We start from the raw sequence: 16,188 nt of genomic DNA on the forward strand, positions 1-16,188 counted from the left end.
TGTAAAATTCTTTATTTTCTATGTCATCCGGAACGGTTTTCAAAACAAAGATCAGCTACAATTTTTTTATAGTAAAACTTTACATCACTTTACATTTTGTGAGCGAAGAAAAAATTGCAGCATTGAGCAGCGCTTTCTAGGGGCACCGTAAATCATCACCATGTCTGTTATTTTTCTCGTTTTTGAAAAGGGATACTTTTTTCTGGGGCAGAAATGACAGTTTCATTAGAAAAGTTAGAAAAATCGCGTGCACAGCAAGCACATTACTTAGACTGCATGCTTTATAGACTTACAGTTTTTAAATTTTGTGTACACTGTACAGATAACTACAGCTTCACGGCCACTATTGGCTACAAACAGTGTTCCTCAGTTACTATAGGCGGCACGTTCGCATATCCCTCCGCCTCTCAGCCCATTGAAGTAGTTCCTTTTTGAGTGGAGGGGTTTAGTTGCAGGCAAATGGTACATACTGACGCAAGAACTGCTTTTGGACCATGCGCGCTTCACCGAAAGGGAAGTTGCGTTTCCACGGCCTTATATAATCAGCAGCTTCCGATAATTCGTCATAAAACTTCCTCGTGCCCCTTTTCGCAGCATTTGGTCTTTGCACTACGCGGCTGTTCTTGCAGAAGACGGCTGTCTTAACCATTGAAAGGTCGCTCATATAGATCAGGTCTAGAGGTGTGCTCTGTGCCGGGTGAGGTAAAACCTTCCATGTTACATCCGACCAACTTTTAAACAAAAGTGTTTCATCTAATGATAAGAACATCGCGGAGGTTTATGCAGATTATTTGCTCTAATTGACCAGTTTTTACGGGGAAGTCTTGCTATAGAACCAAGATGTCAGACTTTTCTGGCCCTATAGATTAGAATTCTAAATCAAATGTAGTACCGCAACGAAATATTCTCTGGGAACGCCTTCAGACAACGCTTACTGCCGTGAAGCTTTTACTGCTGAAGGTGAGTTTTTTGCTCTTAAGAGTTCTGTTGCATAATTTTATGCGGAGTTGTTTCTGCGTGAGTGCTCCATTCCTCCTCTCGCTTAACGAAGAAATATTGTTATGTTTTATTTTTCTTCTGGGGGGGGGGGGGGGAGGGGACGCATGCATGGCCAGACCAGGAAGAAAAAATGTGATATCAACAGCCTTGTTGAAAAGCTGTTGTTATTTGTTGTGTAATAATGCAAGAAACTTTGTGGCGAAGACGTAACGATTTTATATTCTCCACAGACGCAAATGGGCGAAGATAGGAAGGAGCTCAGTGTTCAGTACGTGCCCGAAGATTGCTCTGTGAAGCTTCTGGAGCGCTTTACCAGCGAAGCAGGTGTGTCTGAGCCACGAAGACACCAGAAAAAGCAGAGCTGCCGAAAGAGAGCGTTGCTGGTTGTCAAGATTCTGTTGCCTGTATGCCTGATTATAGCAGGTCCTGCAGTGACGTTCTACTGGCTTCGTCATGTGGAGAAGGTAAGCTAGTTGTTTTTATTTCAATATGGGAATCAGCTGTTCTTGCCTCAGTGGAAAAGCCAGCAACATCCTGAAGGTTGCTATGTTCGCTTCAAGCAAATAATACCACTAAAATGATTTCCATCTTCGCTTTTTCTCGAAAATGTCTATAACCTCGAAATACGTTCAAAGAGGATTCTGGTGTGGGCTAGTTGGTTCATGTTTATTAAACAGATTCACAACAGCGCTACGGAACGAGGACAGAAGGAACACGAAAAACACAGGACGGGCGCTGACTACCAACTCTTTATTGCGTGAAAAAAAAAGCACAGATTTATACTATTTCCTGGACCACGTGATACACTGTCAGCCATGGGACACAGCGAAGGAACGCGTCGCACGTTTGGCGAGTCATAACACAACTCGACAGAACTCATGAAAAGTGCATGCATTATCAAACTATAGCATTACCAAACTAATGACAAAAGGATTAACAGATACAAAGATGTGCATGACCCAGCTATAGCATTTGACAACTACAGCTCAGATAGGCAAGAAAATGAGCACATCAAAGCAAATCTTTGATCTACATAAAAACATTTTAGAGAGCGATAAGGCGTAAAAGCATGAGAAAATGCATGAGAAAATGGCGATGAAAAAAGGGGGCATGAAAAATAAAAGTTGCTAGACAATAGGCACACAGTCAGCAGGCTAAAAGCGAAAACAAAAAACCGGCACCAACAAATAACACGGTAAAAGTAACAATCGTAAAAAGACAAACTAAAACAAAAAAAAGAAAAAAACACGAACCACCACCGGCCAGGCGATTAAGACGGTAAAACCATAAAAATTCTTTAAAAGACAGAGGAGAAAAGTTCCGCATAAGGCCAACAAACAAAACAACGCAGCCTGACATCCTGACAAACGGTTTTCCCCGCACCTCACCGTATTGTGTTATATTTTGAGTTGTTTTGTTTGATGGCCTTATGCGGAACTTTTCTCCTCTGTCATTTAAAGACTTTTAATGGTTTTACCGTCTTCATTGCTTGGCCGGTGGTGGTTCATGTTTTTTTACTTTTTTCTTTTAGTTTATCTCTTTAACGATTAGTACTTTCACCGTGTTATTTGTTGGTGCCGGTTTTTTGTTATCGCTTTTAGCCTGCTGACTGTGCCTATTGTCTAGCAACTTTTATTTTTCATGCCCCCTTTTTTCATCGCCATTTTCTCATGTATTTTTTCATGCTTTTACGCCTTCTCGCTCTCTTAAATGTTTTTACGTAGATGAAAGATTTGCTTTGATGTGCTCATTTTTTGCCTATCTGAGCTGTAGTTGTCAAATGCTATAGCTGGGTCATGCACATCTTTGTATCTGTTAATCCTTTTGTCATTAGTTTGGTAATGCTATAGTTTGATAGTGCATGCACTTTTCATGAGTTCTTTCGAGGTGTGTCATGACTCGCCAAACGTGTGAGGCGTTCCTTCACTGTGTCCTGTGGCTGACAGTGTATCACGTGGTCCAGGAAATAGTATAAATCTGTTCTAGTTTTTTCACGCAATAAAGAGTTGGTAGTCAGCGCCCGTCCTGTGTTTTTCGTGTTCCTTCTGTCCTCGTTCCGTAGCGCTGTTGTGAATCTGTTTATTAAGCCTCGAAAGTTGAGCGATATTCAATAGTCTGGCAATTGCAACCTTTAACTAGAAGAGAGCATGAAAATGATGTGAATACAGGCATACATTGACAAAATTTTGCTGCGCGCGGGTCGTGGCAAAAAATATTAATATTCCATTGCCTCGCTAGTTGCTGCTTACTTCAGCGGACCGAGCCCGCTAGTCCTCAAAATTCTACGCTTCAATTGATCAGGTTTTCCTCACCACTGTGAAATAACTTTTTCCTCTGTAAAAACGTCCCCCGCACGCTTTTGTCCTTTCTTGCACGTAACTCGTTACCACTGACGCCCCGGCACTCTGTTACCTTCTTCCTTCTCTTCATGTCGCGGTCTTAGGGCATTTCAAATTCTCTTTTTTTTTATTCATATAGCCACTGTTCGGGTCGTTTTTGCTACTGCAGGCACATTTTATTTACTGACCTAGAAGAACAGAGATTTCGGCCAGTCCTGAGTAAACGCAAGTTGCAAGAGAGCACTCAACTCTAAATTTTGATATCGAGTTGATACTTGAAATTGCTTTCGCTTTTTTAGGTGTCATTCCCTGGCGAGCATGCTTCACATTCCAGTGAGTAAGCTGTTCATTATGTCTTCATAGAACAGTTTGGGTTGCGACAATGTGAGTGAATTAAAAAAGCATATTACCAGAATCAAGGTAAAATAGGCGATAGTTGAAGAAGTAACTTCTGCACTCACCATTTTTTACGCCATTTAACTCCCACTGATGAGCTCAGCGACTTTTTATGTGAGGTGTTTAACAAATTTTTTTCGTCGATAAGTAACCCACCAAGGAGAAATTGGGTTGGACACAAACGGTTGTACGTGCACTCAACGTAACTCGGAAGTCCCTGTTTGTTTGTATTTGGAAGTCTCTATTTGTTGTATTTGTATTTGACGAATGTAGGCAAATCTGGAGCCGCGTGCATGTCGGCTAGTGGCGAGTATATATAGAAGAACATCCATAAGTATGTCTGGAGTCATACTGCTCGAATTTCTGTGCGCGTCATTTGGCCGCTTGATTACGTCACACTATTTTTCTTGCCATTTCCGGGATATAGTGTCTGCGAGTACACAGACACACACATGCCGACGGCTCTTCTGGCAATGGGATTGGTAATGCTTTCACATTAATATATCTGCAGTGCTTAGCGATGTGAGAAACCTGACCCTGGAATCAAGAGAAGACAGCTCTTTCACCGTGACCTGGGAGCCTGCGGAAGGCCCATTCGACTTCTACGTGGTTGAAGTGACCGAAGAAAGCGCTGAGAGCAGTAGTAAAACTCCAACGACCCTCGAGGGCTCATGCGGCAAAGGAACCACCATTGACCGTGATCAGACTCGCATCACTTGCAGTCGCCAACAAGCTTGCAGGAGTGCAACCTTTACACTGCGTACTTATAGCAAAGGGCCACCAGAACGTACGTCTCGGGGATCTTCCCTGCGCGGCATTGTCATTGCTGGTCTAGGTAAATGTTTATATTTATCCAGCAGTTTGATAACGTTTTAATCCCACGAAAGACCAATCTCGTGTAAAGATATTATTGCGCAAGGATTTCGCTATAAATGATATAATGCTATCTCTTCGTAACATGGTGCATCCAAGAAATATGAACAATCTGGTGTTCAACGTTATGAGTAGGTGAAATCGCATGCTGCAGACTTCATACTCGTGCCACCAAGACGAACGAGAGGTTTCTTTAATCTCCCCGAAAAAGGAGGATACGCTGTGTCACACTGCTTCCACTGTAATAAGGCGCTTGCGCTGCCGATTCGAACAACTGTTCACTGCACTCCTCATGATAAGGACCAGGAAAAGTCTTCATCTTGGACGCCTGAATCTTGATAGTGAACGTGTTGCACAGCGATGACAAAAGAACGCCAGGTATGATTGGTGGCTGAGGCCTGGCTGGCGGAGATGTCGAACGGCATCGACTAGTCGGAAATATTTTGCTGCCGCTGTGAAACCTCCAGGCCAGGACAGTCTGTTGCGAAAGTAGGGTTGAACGCACGTCCCTTGTGCAAACTTCCTGAGAACTTGAGAAGCGAGACGCAGTCTTGGAATATTTCTGTGGATTTACAACGGCCTCGTTCCGCGGTCCACGATAAATTGCTCTGTACCACGGAGTGGCAAACTGAACGTTTGTGCCAAGCTTGCGGCGTACGAATAGTCTAGGAGAAGAGACATCGTCGTGTCTCAAAGCAGCTAGTGCTTGCTAGCTATACCTTCGAGGTAATATTTTGCACGTTTTGGAAGTTCGCGCCAGGAATATTCAGCACTAACAAAGCGGCCACCAGATTTTTGGCTTCAGTCATATGTTGACGGGAGAACACAACATCCTCCTTACGTTCTTGTTTGCTATAAGAGAGCGGCCACATTTATACGCCTGAAGAAATCGGTCTGAAAGAGATCGCACTTGGTGTCGGCTTTCCTGCTGGAAAGTAAGCCTTGTGCATTCGATTTTGCTCGCTCATAACGGTGAAAGCTCCTTCTTGATGGTACCAATAATTAGAATTCATTAACCCAAAAACCAACGAGTTCCTTTCAATTAAAATGATTCATATATTGTTCTAGTGCTCTGTTTGCACAACTTTTTAAGAGATTGCTTTAAACATAATAACTATAAAGCTGAGAAACAACTGCCTATTTTATAACATTGATCTTGGCTTGCTGCCTCCAGTGCATGAAAAACTTTACCAATTGACGTCTTTTTTTATTTCATTGAGCGCCAGTCGGTTATTCAGAAGCCATTCCTCACATTTCTTGCAATGCCCTGTGCCCCTGCCTCAGAGAGTAGCTAAGGCAGAGGCGCATGCATGAGAACAGGTAGTTTAAGGACCAGTTTTCTTAGCACAATACAATTCTTGAAAACAAACGCGAAAAAGGGGGGACAGTGAGCTTAAAGGACTGAAAAGCAGTCTCTCAACAACTAGGCGCATAGGATAAACATGTCCACGCATTTAAGCTTCTTCGAAGAGGAAGTCTTCGCTCTCAGGATCTTCAACTGACGCTTCGTAGATTTATTAGCTCTTTCTTTCTAGCTGCGGATCCACCGCACAACATCACCTATTTGGGCTTGGCACCTTCGCTGACACGCCTGCAGTGGGAATCGCCGGAAGAAATCTCCAGTGGGATCGGAGAATACGAAGTGAAAATATGTGACACCTTCACATCATGCGACTCACGGGAAAGTCTGAGCGGCTGCACTGAACGGGAAACATCTGCGACATGGCTGGATTTCGAGAGCACAGTGGACACACCATACTGCGTTCTGGTAATAGCCACCACTAGGTGTGGTGCAGACGTCCTCAGGAGCCTCCCCGCCACGACGGAATTTAGGACGCCTTTGTTTGGTGAGTAGACTGTGCGTTGTTAGGGAAGAGAACAACCTTCCCGTTTTATAATAGAAAGTCATACTATCAAAGACAATCACCGTTTCTGTAATAGGTATAATCTCTGTGACTATTTGGTGCCATTAATTGTGAGCGATGCTGATTGAAAAGCTAGAGAAGGGCTAGTCCTTACATTAAGATGGGCCCCTGAGTGCAGTGTTGGCGTGAAATTGCATCAGGATATTTGGTGCTCCATCAAAGTTGAATGAGTTTTGCGGGGAAATTTTGAATTTCGTAGTTTGTTGAGCACAAATTTAAAAATTACCACAGGGCTTCTAAGTCAATCTTTCTATTCCTTTAAGTTTACACATTTTATTATACTGTAGTCTGAAGTCTTCACGAATCTTCCTGCTTTAAAGGATATCTAGCTAGTTTCATCAAAGTAGTTGGCAGTTCATTGTTTTGGTTAGAACATGTGTGGTGGCACTAGCTCTTTACGTCCTTGAAAAATAGTGCTTTCTCTCTTCAGCTCCTCTATATTTGGCATCGAAAGGGGCTCACATAAAATTAACGCTTCAACCGAAATGAAAATAACTGGGCACGCGAACTAATCCCTAAATTTCCTCTTAGTTCTACCCGACGTCGCAGATCTGCGCCTGGTTTCCACTGCCGAAAATTCCTTTACTACCACCTGGGAGAAGCCCGAAGTCAGCTTCGATTACTACAAGATTGAAATCAACGATGACAGTGGTGATAGAAGCGGTCCAACTGAGCCACATCGAATCGGCTCCTGCGCCACCGGAACCATTATTCACCCCGACCACACGCGAATGATGTGCAGTCTCCTCGAGCCGTGCACCAAGGCAAGCTTCACAATACGCACCTACGCAAAGGGACCACCTGAGCTTACATCTTTGGGCGTTACGCTTCACGACATCTTCATACCTGGCCAAGGTAAATTATTAACGACTGCTGCGTCCTGAGTAGTCTTCACGAAACCCGTTGCCCGTTTGTTTTTTATCTATTATGCACTCAACCAAGCTGGGGCTTCAAATTAGTATTGGTGATTTCCAATCTACCAAGGTCACAATATTTAAAGTCGGAAACTGTTACAGACCGCACAGGGATTGAATACACGATATAAAAACATGCATACTGAAAACAGACACCTTCTCAACATTAAACAGAGTCAGCAAAGGTTAAGGAAAGGCCTCAGCTTGTTATGAAACGTACCAACGAAAGGACATGTCCCGTTGACGAAACGCTGCATAGAGGACAGCGTCTTCCCTTGAAACCTACTTCATTTTGTTTTGTGTGTTTGTAAACTCCATTTTCACTCCCCCTCTCCGCCGTGAACACTGTTGTTCAGTGTGCCAGTGATATCAGCTTATGTGGGAATAAAATGTCACACACGAAAGCTTATGCGAAAATACCACGTACAGCCGGCCAAATCTTTAGCTGGTGTGCGCGATGGCCGCTTTTTCTGTGGTCCTGTGCTTTGGGATGAAGTAAACTTGCGGAAAGCTCAATATTATGCACTGGCTTAGTGAGCCTGTGCTTAAATTTGATATTTTCGCAAGTTTTCTCCGTCATAAGCTACAGGAGCACGAAAAATGCTGCCATTACGCACGCCAGCTAAAGATTTGGCCGGCGGGTATATCCGCAGTAACATACTGACGCCAGCAAGTATATTTTGATAACGGCTTCGAGTTATCCAACCATGAAAATTGCCCATACTGTGCATATGGATTTTTTTAGCAGCACAGTTACCCGAAATTAATTTTCAATTAATTATGGCAGAAAACGGTGCAATTTTCAAGATAGTTTTCCAGGGTTCGCAACGTCCCTTGTGAGCGCCACGCGATGAAAGAGGTCTCAGTTTTAATTTTCAGTTAGTTTGGCATACAACTTGAAGAGCACTGAAGCCTGTAGCGCAAGATGCGCCACATCCAGAAGGTGGGAGTGACATGAATTACTCGTGCGTTCTAGAGAAAACATGTAGATATTATCCATATGAAATATGATTAATATCTGTTATTAAAATAAAATATATAACTATTATGTTTAAAACATCGCATAATACTAAATCTGGATAAGTCACCGCCTCTTAAATGGAGAAGAAGTCATTGCAACTTTAGTCACCATCGGTAAATGTGGAGATTATGACATATTCTTGTTTCTGTTGAAAAACAAGAGCGATGCAGATAGCCGAAAATACGTACACAGGGCGTTTCACCTAAGACTGTGCGTAATATTTAAAAATAGGCTTTTTCAGTTAGAAGACCGCTCTTTTCGGCACAGCATTGTTAGCTGTGTAATACATTAGAATACAATTAAGATGTGCTAAACAGCAGGCTGGTTTAAAAATATTCAATACTTAACTTTTTAACTATTACTTTTAGGCTCCTTAATCATAGACAGGCGTGTAGCCCACCGTAAGTAATATCCTTGTCAGTTTTCAGAGCTTCGAAAACGCTTTACCCTGGCGCTGTGGTCCAACAAATTTTCGCTACATCACGGCCATATACATGCGCTCTTAAGGAACTTTCAAGCAAAGCAACCTTTGCAGTGCGCTTAATTCGACGAAATAAACATAACTTGTTGGGCCAAAGCGAGGAGGGTAGCAGCGTACTCGAGTACCTAAAAACTGTGGGCTACAAGCCTCTAAATAATTAGGGTCCCTAAGAATAATGTTAAAAAGTTAACGATTCAAAGTTATTTAAACAGCCTTCTATTTAGCGCGTCTTCCCTGTATTGTGATATACTGCACCACCGACAATGCTACGCAGAACAAAAAAGGTCTTCCAACTCAAAAAGCGTATTTTTTAAAACCCATGTATAAACTTAGATGAAACACCCTGTATATAGTGCATTGCGGGGCACCCGCCGTGTTTCAATACCAAATATTCGTCTGCCACACTTACAGAGTTTGCGTTCTGTTCTGCAAACGCGCACAAGAAAATAAGCTGCCACGAATACTTCGTGTTCACGTAAATTGTCATTCAAAACTGTTCGCTGGCACCGTCATGCAGTTAGCTAGTGAATAAATTAAAGCGTAGACCATATTTTCAGTCAGCACGCCTCACGATTGTTGTTCGAGCGAACCCTGTACTAAATCGGAGACATCCAAGAAAATGCGCCTTGAGTTCAGCGGCTTTTCCCTGTCGCTAGAGCCTTCAAATGAACAGCATGTCCGGCGGTATACGACTGGCCCATATGGCACAGTGACGCTGTCTTCTATCAGCGTGTGCCAAAAGTATGTCCCTGACGCGTGCCTTTTGTTATTAAAAAGAAAAAAAAACAAATTCTCGGATGTGCACTGTTTCATTTGTACGTATTACAAACTTTGTAAAGGCGGTATTAGTCTATTCAGCACATAATGCATTTTAGGACGCATAGTTGCAACGAAATGGTTTTGTTTCCCTATTTAAAATACATATTTCTAGGTTTTATTCACAAAAGCAGAAAAAGTACATTCTGGTGGCTCCTGATGAAACTGCCGTGCTTATTCCATTTTATGCACGCAACTGTTCAAGGGCAGATAAGAGCTTGAAAGTAACAAAGACCGAAATGATAGTTGGTCACTAACACTTGTCTTTACTACATGATTTTGTAAATTAAATGAAAAGCCTGAACTAAAAGCGGTGGAAGCCCCAAAAAGACAACGTTTCATTTAGTCTACGTTAGTCTACGTTAACGCGGAATGCATTTGTACACAATGCTGCAAAAATTACCAAGATCAAATTATACATAAAGTCTTAATGTTGCAGACCCTGATCCACCAAGGAACATCAGCATAGTCGGCATATCATCCTCTCTGACTCATCTTCAGTGGGAACCGCCTGCTAAGATGCCCAGAAATTTTGGGCCATACACGGTGAAGGTTTGTGACACATTCAACGCATGTCACGGAGTAGAACCAATGACCGGATGTACCGAACGAGAAACCACGGATACATGGCTGGAGATAAAGAGCATACCTGACACTTCATACTGTTCCTTGCTCACTACTGGTGCTCGATGTCATCAGGATGTCCTGCGGAGCCGCCCAGTGATAGGGGAATTCAGGACGCCAGTTTTCGGTGAGATCTTTCTTTTCTAATTGAATATTTTTTTCTTAAAATCTTTTATGGTGTAGTATTTTATCCGTCATGGTAATTCCGAAAGGTTCCAAATTACACGACGTAACCCTCCTTTGTTTTGGATCACTTTGTTCTCTATATATTCCCTGCCTGGAGAGATAGACATAAATTACCGCCCATAACTCTCTGACAGCTGTCAGGTTCGCTGCATTATCTCGCCCATCACAACAACAATTTTAATCTCTAGCACTTCTCTATGGTTCCTTAGAGGACGAAGTATATCAAGGCTAGGATATCGGGCGCTCAAAAACTGCAGCTGTGAACCTTATCGTTCGTGAGGTCCAAAACGCTTTAGAACTTCTGAGTCAGCATGTTGGGCTTAGCGCACATTCAGTACAATGGCGCCCCGCCGCGGTGGCTCAGTGGTTACGGCGCTCGGCTGCTGACCCGAAAGACGCGGGTTCGATCCCGGCCGCTGCGGCTGAATTTCAATGAAGGCGAAATTCTAGAGGCCGGTGTGCTGTGCGATGTCAGTGCACTTTAAAGAACCCCAGGTGGTCGAAATTTCCGGAGCCCTTCACTACGGCGTCCCTCATAGCCTGAGTTGCTTTGGGACATCTAACATCTCTCATTTACCTGCGATTGAAATGTATAGCCTTTCTCGGGCTGCTTTGCCACACCTGGTTGAAAAAGAAGTGAAGAAACATAGTCTATCCGCAGAATGATATGACCTCCTTGCTAACAAAATTTCTTTCTTTCAGTTCGGCATTTAAGCGAGTGAAAATACCAGAGCATTTTAGCCAGACTAACACGTGCAATGCCGATGTGCTGGAAAGTAGTGTAACATCAAATTTCTTTCGCAGACATTCCGGATGTGTCCAACTTAACCCTCATATCTGCGGCGGACAACTCCTTCACGGTGGCCTGGGTGCGTCCCGCTGGCCGCTTCGACTACTACAGGATAGAGGCAAAGGGTGGCAGCAGAGAAGTCAGAAGTGGCATCGGAACGCCAGATGTGGTCTCGTGCGCTAACGGCACCATCCTTCATCCCGACCAGAATAGAATTACATGCGGCTACTTCGATTCCTGCTCGGTGGTTAGCTTCACAGTGCACGCCTACAAGAAGGGACCACCCGAAATTGTCTCGCATGGAGCAACACTCGGCGACATCTTCATAGCTGGTCAAGGTTTGTGGTATCCCAACCAACTTCGTTCAATGGCAGGAAGCAGTTAAGCGGTCTTCTCAGCAAGAGGCATTCTGCGGTTTTATGTGTTCAGTGGGATGGGAGAAAAAACTCAATTTGGTTGGTGACTTGCAATGCCGGCTGTCATGAAGGACACGTGTCACATGCTAGGCATGCAGTTCTGCTGCCAACTTCGTTCATCTCGTTATGCCATGTAAAACTGAACTGCATTTGTGATAATGAGTTATATCGTTTCAAAAAATAGCAAATGTGGACTGTTCCCAAATTCAACCTTGTTGGCACATATAGCAGTAGAAGCATATATAAGAGAAATTATTTCAGCACATTTGTCCAAGTAAATTGGAAGGTGTTCTGAGGTGTTCTGGTCTCTTCGAGAAGTATGTCTTGACGAAAAAAGGCCAGCCACTAGTTCTCGCCAAAAGTACGAGGAAAATTACAGAGTTTTTTTGTAGGTCGTCTGTATTGCTAATGCTTGAGACGATAGCTCAACTCACATTACGATAGGGTACCCAGCCTTCGGCACCTGCCTAAAGGACGCGTGTTTGGTTAGATTCCTGATGAAAAAAAAAGATTTGGGTTAAGATCTTGTGATTATTGCAGAACCTGAACCACCGAAGGGCATCACCATGGTTGCCCTAGCACCCTCATTAACACGTCTGCAGTGGGAGTCACCGCAGAAACTTTCTACCAGCGTGGCTTCCTACACGGTGAAAGTATGCGACACATTCGCATCTTGTACCGTACAAGAAAACCTGACTGGATGCATCGAGCACGAGACGTTTACAACTTGGCTGGAAATCGAAAGCACCGTGGACACCAGTTACTGCGTTTTGCTGAGGGTGGTCACAAGGTGTGGTCGAGACGTCCTAAGAAGCCGCCCACAGGCAATCGAATTCAAGACACCCATGTTCGGTGAGAAGGCTGTCCACGTTACCGGCAGAGAATATTATTGGTCCCTTTGCGGTAATCATACTTTCCAAATAGCACCAACTAACTTTAGGGTTAATGTATAAGCGCCGTTTAGGGTATCAGCGCCGTTGGCGCTTATACGAGACGCAGAATGAGCATCCGCTTAAGCAGAGGAATTTTTAGGTTAACTTGTTCTATTCTTGATATCACTAGCTGCAGCGCGGACAGAAAAGTAGACAACAGAAAGAAAAATAATAAAGAAGGTCCATGCCATTTTAGGTTGTGTTTGGTGATTCTTTCTCTTCGTGCAGCAGCTAGTTCTTTGAGGAATGAGCAGCGTTCAATACCATTTTGTGGTTCATGCGATTAAGTAATGTGGAAAGCTATTATCTTGCCAAAACAAACACTTAAGCGAGGTGTACCACCGGGATGAAACAGTCTAGTACTTCTAATCTACGAAATATGCAAACAATTAGTTGCTATCATTGGGAACCAGATATTTGCTATTTTTGGTTTCTTCCCGCTATAAAGAGCTGGACAGTTACGGTTACTGCGTATATCCCGATGGAAGTCCGATGACGATCTGCGCCTTCCCACATTCAGGCAGCCGCTCTCATTCAAAAAAAAAACGTGAAATCAACTGGGAAAGGGGCACTGCGGGACTGCCTATAGTAATCGGGCTTATGTTGTCGCAGCGCTCCCCGACGTCACCAACCTGACTCTTGAAAGCGCTGGGGACCACTCCTTTACTGCGACCTGGCTGCGGCCCAAGGCCATCTTCGACTACTACATGATTGAAGTGGCCGGAGAGACAGAGGGTGGAAGAAACCTCCGAGAACCAAATCGAGTAGGATCGTGCGGAAGTGGCACCATTATACACCCTAATCAGACTAAAGTGACCTGCAACCAGCTGGAAGCTTGCAGCGAGGCAACCTTGACCGTGCGCACCTACACCCGGGGACCACCAGAACTTCTATCTATGGGTGCTACTCTGCACAACATATTCATTCCTGGCAAAGGTACTTTTATATATATGTTGTGGGTATTTAGCTTTTGACATGAACGGAGCTGATGTACAGAGCAGAATAGAAGAAAGGTGCGTCAGGTCTCAACGGCACGTAATATTCCTCTCTTGTGAACGGAGCAGTGTGTACTGGATCAAACATTTTTAACATCGCTGCGCTACAGAATTTTAACGTCCCAAATATCTGCATAACCTGTGATTTTGACATCTTTGAGATAGAGAATTTTCACGTGACAAATATTTGCGTAGCCTGTGCTTTTGAATTCGCCCGTGCGCCATTTGTACAAAAAGCCTCCTCAAACAAAATTTGATTTTTCGTCTCAAACTAACTTATGTGTACTATGGGTTCCAAAAAAGGCTAATGACTTTTGCATAACATGGGCTGTGTATACATTGGATAGAATAATGGTCAACTGGCAGCTAAGTGCGCTGCCGACGTTTGGCCAATCCTGGTCTCAGTGGCAAAATAAGAACAGCTCTGCACGGGGGACTTATATCGGACCCACACCAGCATCATTATCGTCATCAGCTGTAGGCCAAAGGCCTCTGCCATGTCTCTCCAATTAACCCTGTTCTTTACCAGTTGTGGCCACCGTATCCCCGCAAACTTCTTAATCTCATCCGCCCACCTCACTTTCTGCTGCCCCCAGTTAGCATGTACGGTATTGGTCATTCCTTCAGCAAATAACCATTTATTGTACATACGGTCGCCTGGGAGCTAGGTGCAATGCCGACGTTTGGCCAGTTCTGGTCTCACTGGCCAAATGAGAACAGCACCGCAAGGGGGACCCCATTAGACCAACACCAGCAACATCATCATTAGCCTGACTACTCCCACTGCAGGCCAAAGACCTGTCCCAAGTGTCTCCAATCAACCCTGTTCTTTACCAGTTGCGGCCACCATATCCCCGAAAACTTCTTAATCTCATCCGGCCACCCAAAATTCTGCCCCCCCCCCCCCCCCCCGCTACCAATGGTATTGGTCATTCTCTCAGCAAATAACCATTTATTCTACAGATCCTGACCCGCCAAGAAATGTCGCCTTCTTTGGATTAGCGCCCTCGCTAACACGTCTTCAGTGGGAATCACCGCAGAAGATATCTGACAACATTGGAGAATACACAGTGAAAGTGTGTGACATGTTCACATCGTGCGACGCCCAGGAAACTCTAAGCGGATGCATCGAGCATGAGACACCAGCAACATCCCTGGAATTCGAAACCACAGCGGACAAAGGGTACTGCGTCATAGTGACTGCCACCGCAGTATGCGGTGGGGTGGTCCTTAGAAGCCGCCCAAAGGCAGCGTTATTCCAAACTCCTTTGTTTGGTGAGCCACATCTCCTCGCTTTTCGGATTTGTCTAATATTCAGGTGCTTACAAAATATTCTGTAGCCATTTCTTTCCCCTCAGTGAAACAAACTGATATAATGTTATGCGATATTGTGTTTCAGGAAGTGAATTCTGATAAGCATCCTCATAATCGCATCATAGCTAGTGTACAGGGATTCCTGATTTTAGCACATTTCGCAGACTGAAAAACGCATTCCTTAAATATAAAGCTTTTACATGATATTTGCGTGCCACTGAGTTTAGTTTCTGGAAGTCAAAACTTCTAAATCTCCCAAGAAGCACCGCGAACACTTGTGAGCCTTAGAGAATCAGAGTCACTCAGAGGCAACCATGCAACCTTTTGAATTCTCACAATGTTAGCATATTCTTTAGAGATATTTAACCATTGGTGAGTTGGAGTTTGTAAAAAACGAGTTCATTCATGTCAACCGTCCATTGCGTGGCTCATTTGCAAGGCAGTTAAAGGGAAAATATACATTTTTTATCGACTTTGCAAAGCCAGTTCAGCAATCAGGTTATTTAGTGCGGTCACTGGGTACCGCGCTTATATGTTATCAAATGAAAAAATTCGCTGCGGCTTAGCTTGGTTAAGCCCGGTAATTGCGAAAGCAATATCCGTACTTACATCATGGTTCAGCTGGTAGTGTAGCTGGTGGTGGTGCTTGTGGTTAGACTTGTGGTGATGCATCGGTTATGCAATGCAATCCAATCTAATGCAATCCAACCCAATCCAATCCAATGTAATGTGATCCAATCCAATCTAATCCAATGTAATCTACTCCAATTCAATCTAATCCAATCGAATGCAATCCAATCCAGTCTAATTAAATCTAATCTAATCCAATCTAATCTAATCTAATTCTATCCAATCCGATCAACTCGAATCTAATCTAATCCAATTTAGTCTAATCTAATCTAATGTAATATAATATAATATAATCAATTCTAATCCTATCTAATCTAAGGCCGCCGGTGGTGGCACCGCCACTACTCACAGACGGCGCGAGATGGTCGCCCAGCTCTTCGGCGTGACATCACACAGAGGTCATGCGAAAGGTCATTTCATGTGCACCGCCGTCGCACGGCAAAGGCTTGAAAGGGCAAGTAGTAAGGCTTTCGCTTTAAAACAAAGCGACAGAAGTGTTGCGCTGACAAACAAAGATGTGATCCACAAGCTCGCTAC

General features: G+C 43.9%; 1 pseudogene across 1 annotated transcript; it reads left to right on the forward strand.

Moving 5' to 3' along the window:
- Window positions 1-1,235: 1,235 nt before the first annotated feature.
- LOC149328815 (tenascin-R-like) lies at window positions 1,236-13,701 on the forward strand (annotated as a pseudogene). The gene is made up of 9 exons (XR_016285779.1): window positions 1,236-1,463; window positions 3,638-3,671; window positions 4,246-4,569; window positions 6,143-6,454; window positions 7,064-7,387; window positions 10,204-10,515; window positions 11,379-11,702; window positions 12,321-12,632; window positions 13,325-13,701. The product of XR_016285779.1 is annotated as a tenascin-R-like (transcript).
- Window positions 13,702-16,188: the final 2,487 nt, after the last annotated feature.

Source organism: Amblyomma mixtum, chromosome 9 (genome assembly GCF_055824585.1).
Source record: "Amblyomma mixtum isolate Tamu chromosome 9, ASM5582458v1, whole genome shotgun sequence".
In the NCBI taxonomy this organism is placed as follows: domain Eukaryota; kingdom Metazoa; phylum Arthropoda; class Arachnida; order Ixodida; family Ixodidae; genus Amblyomma; species Amblyomma mixtum.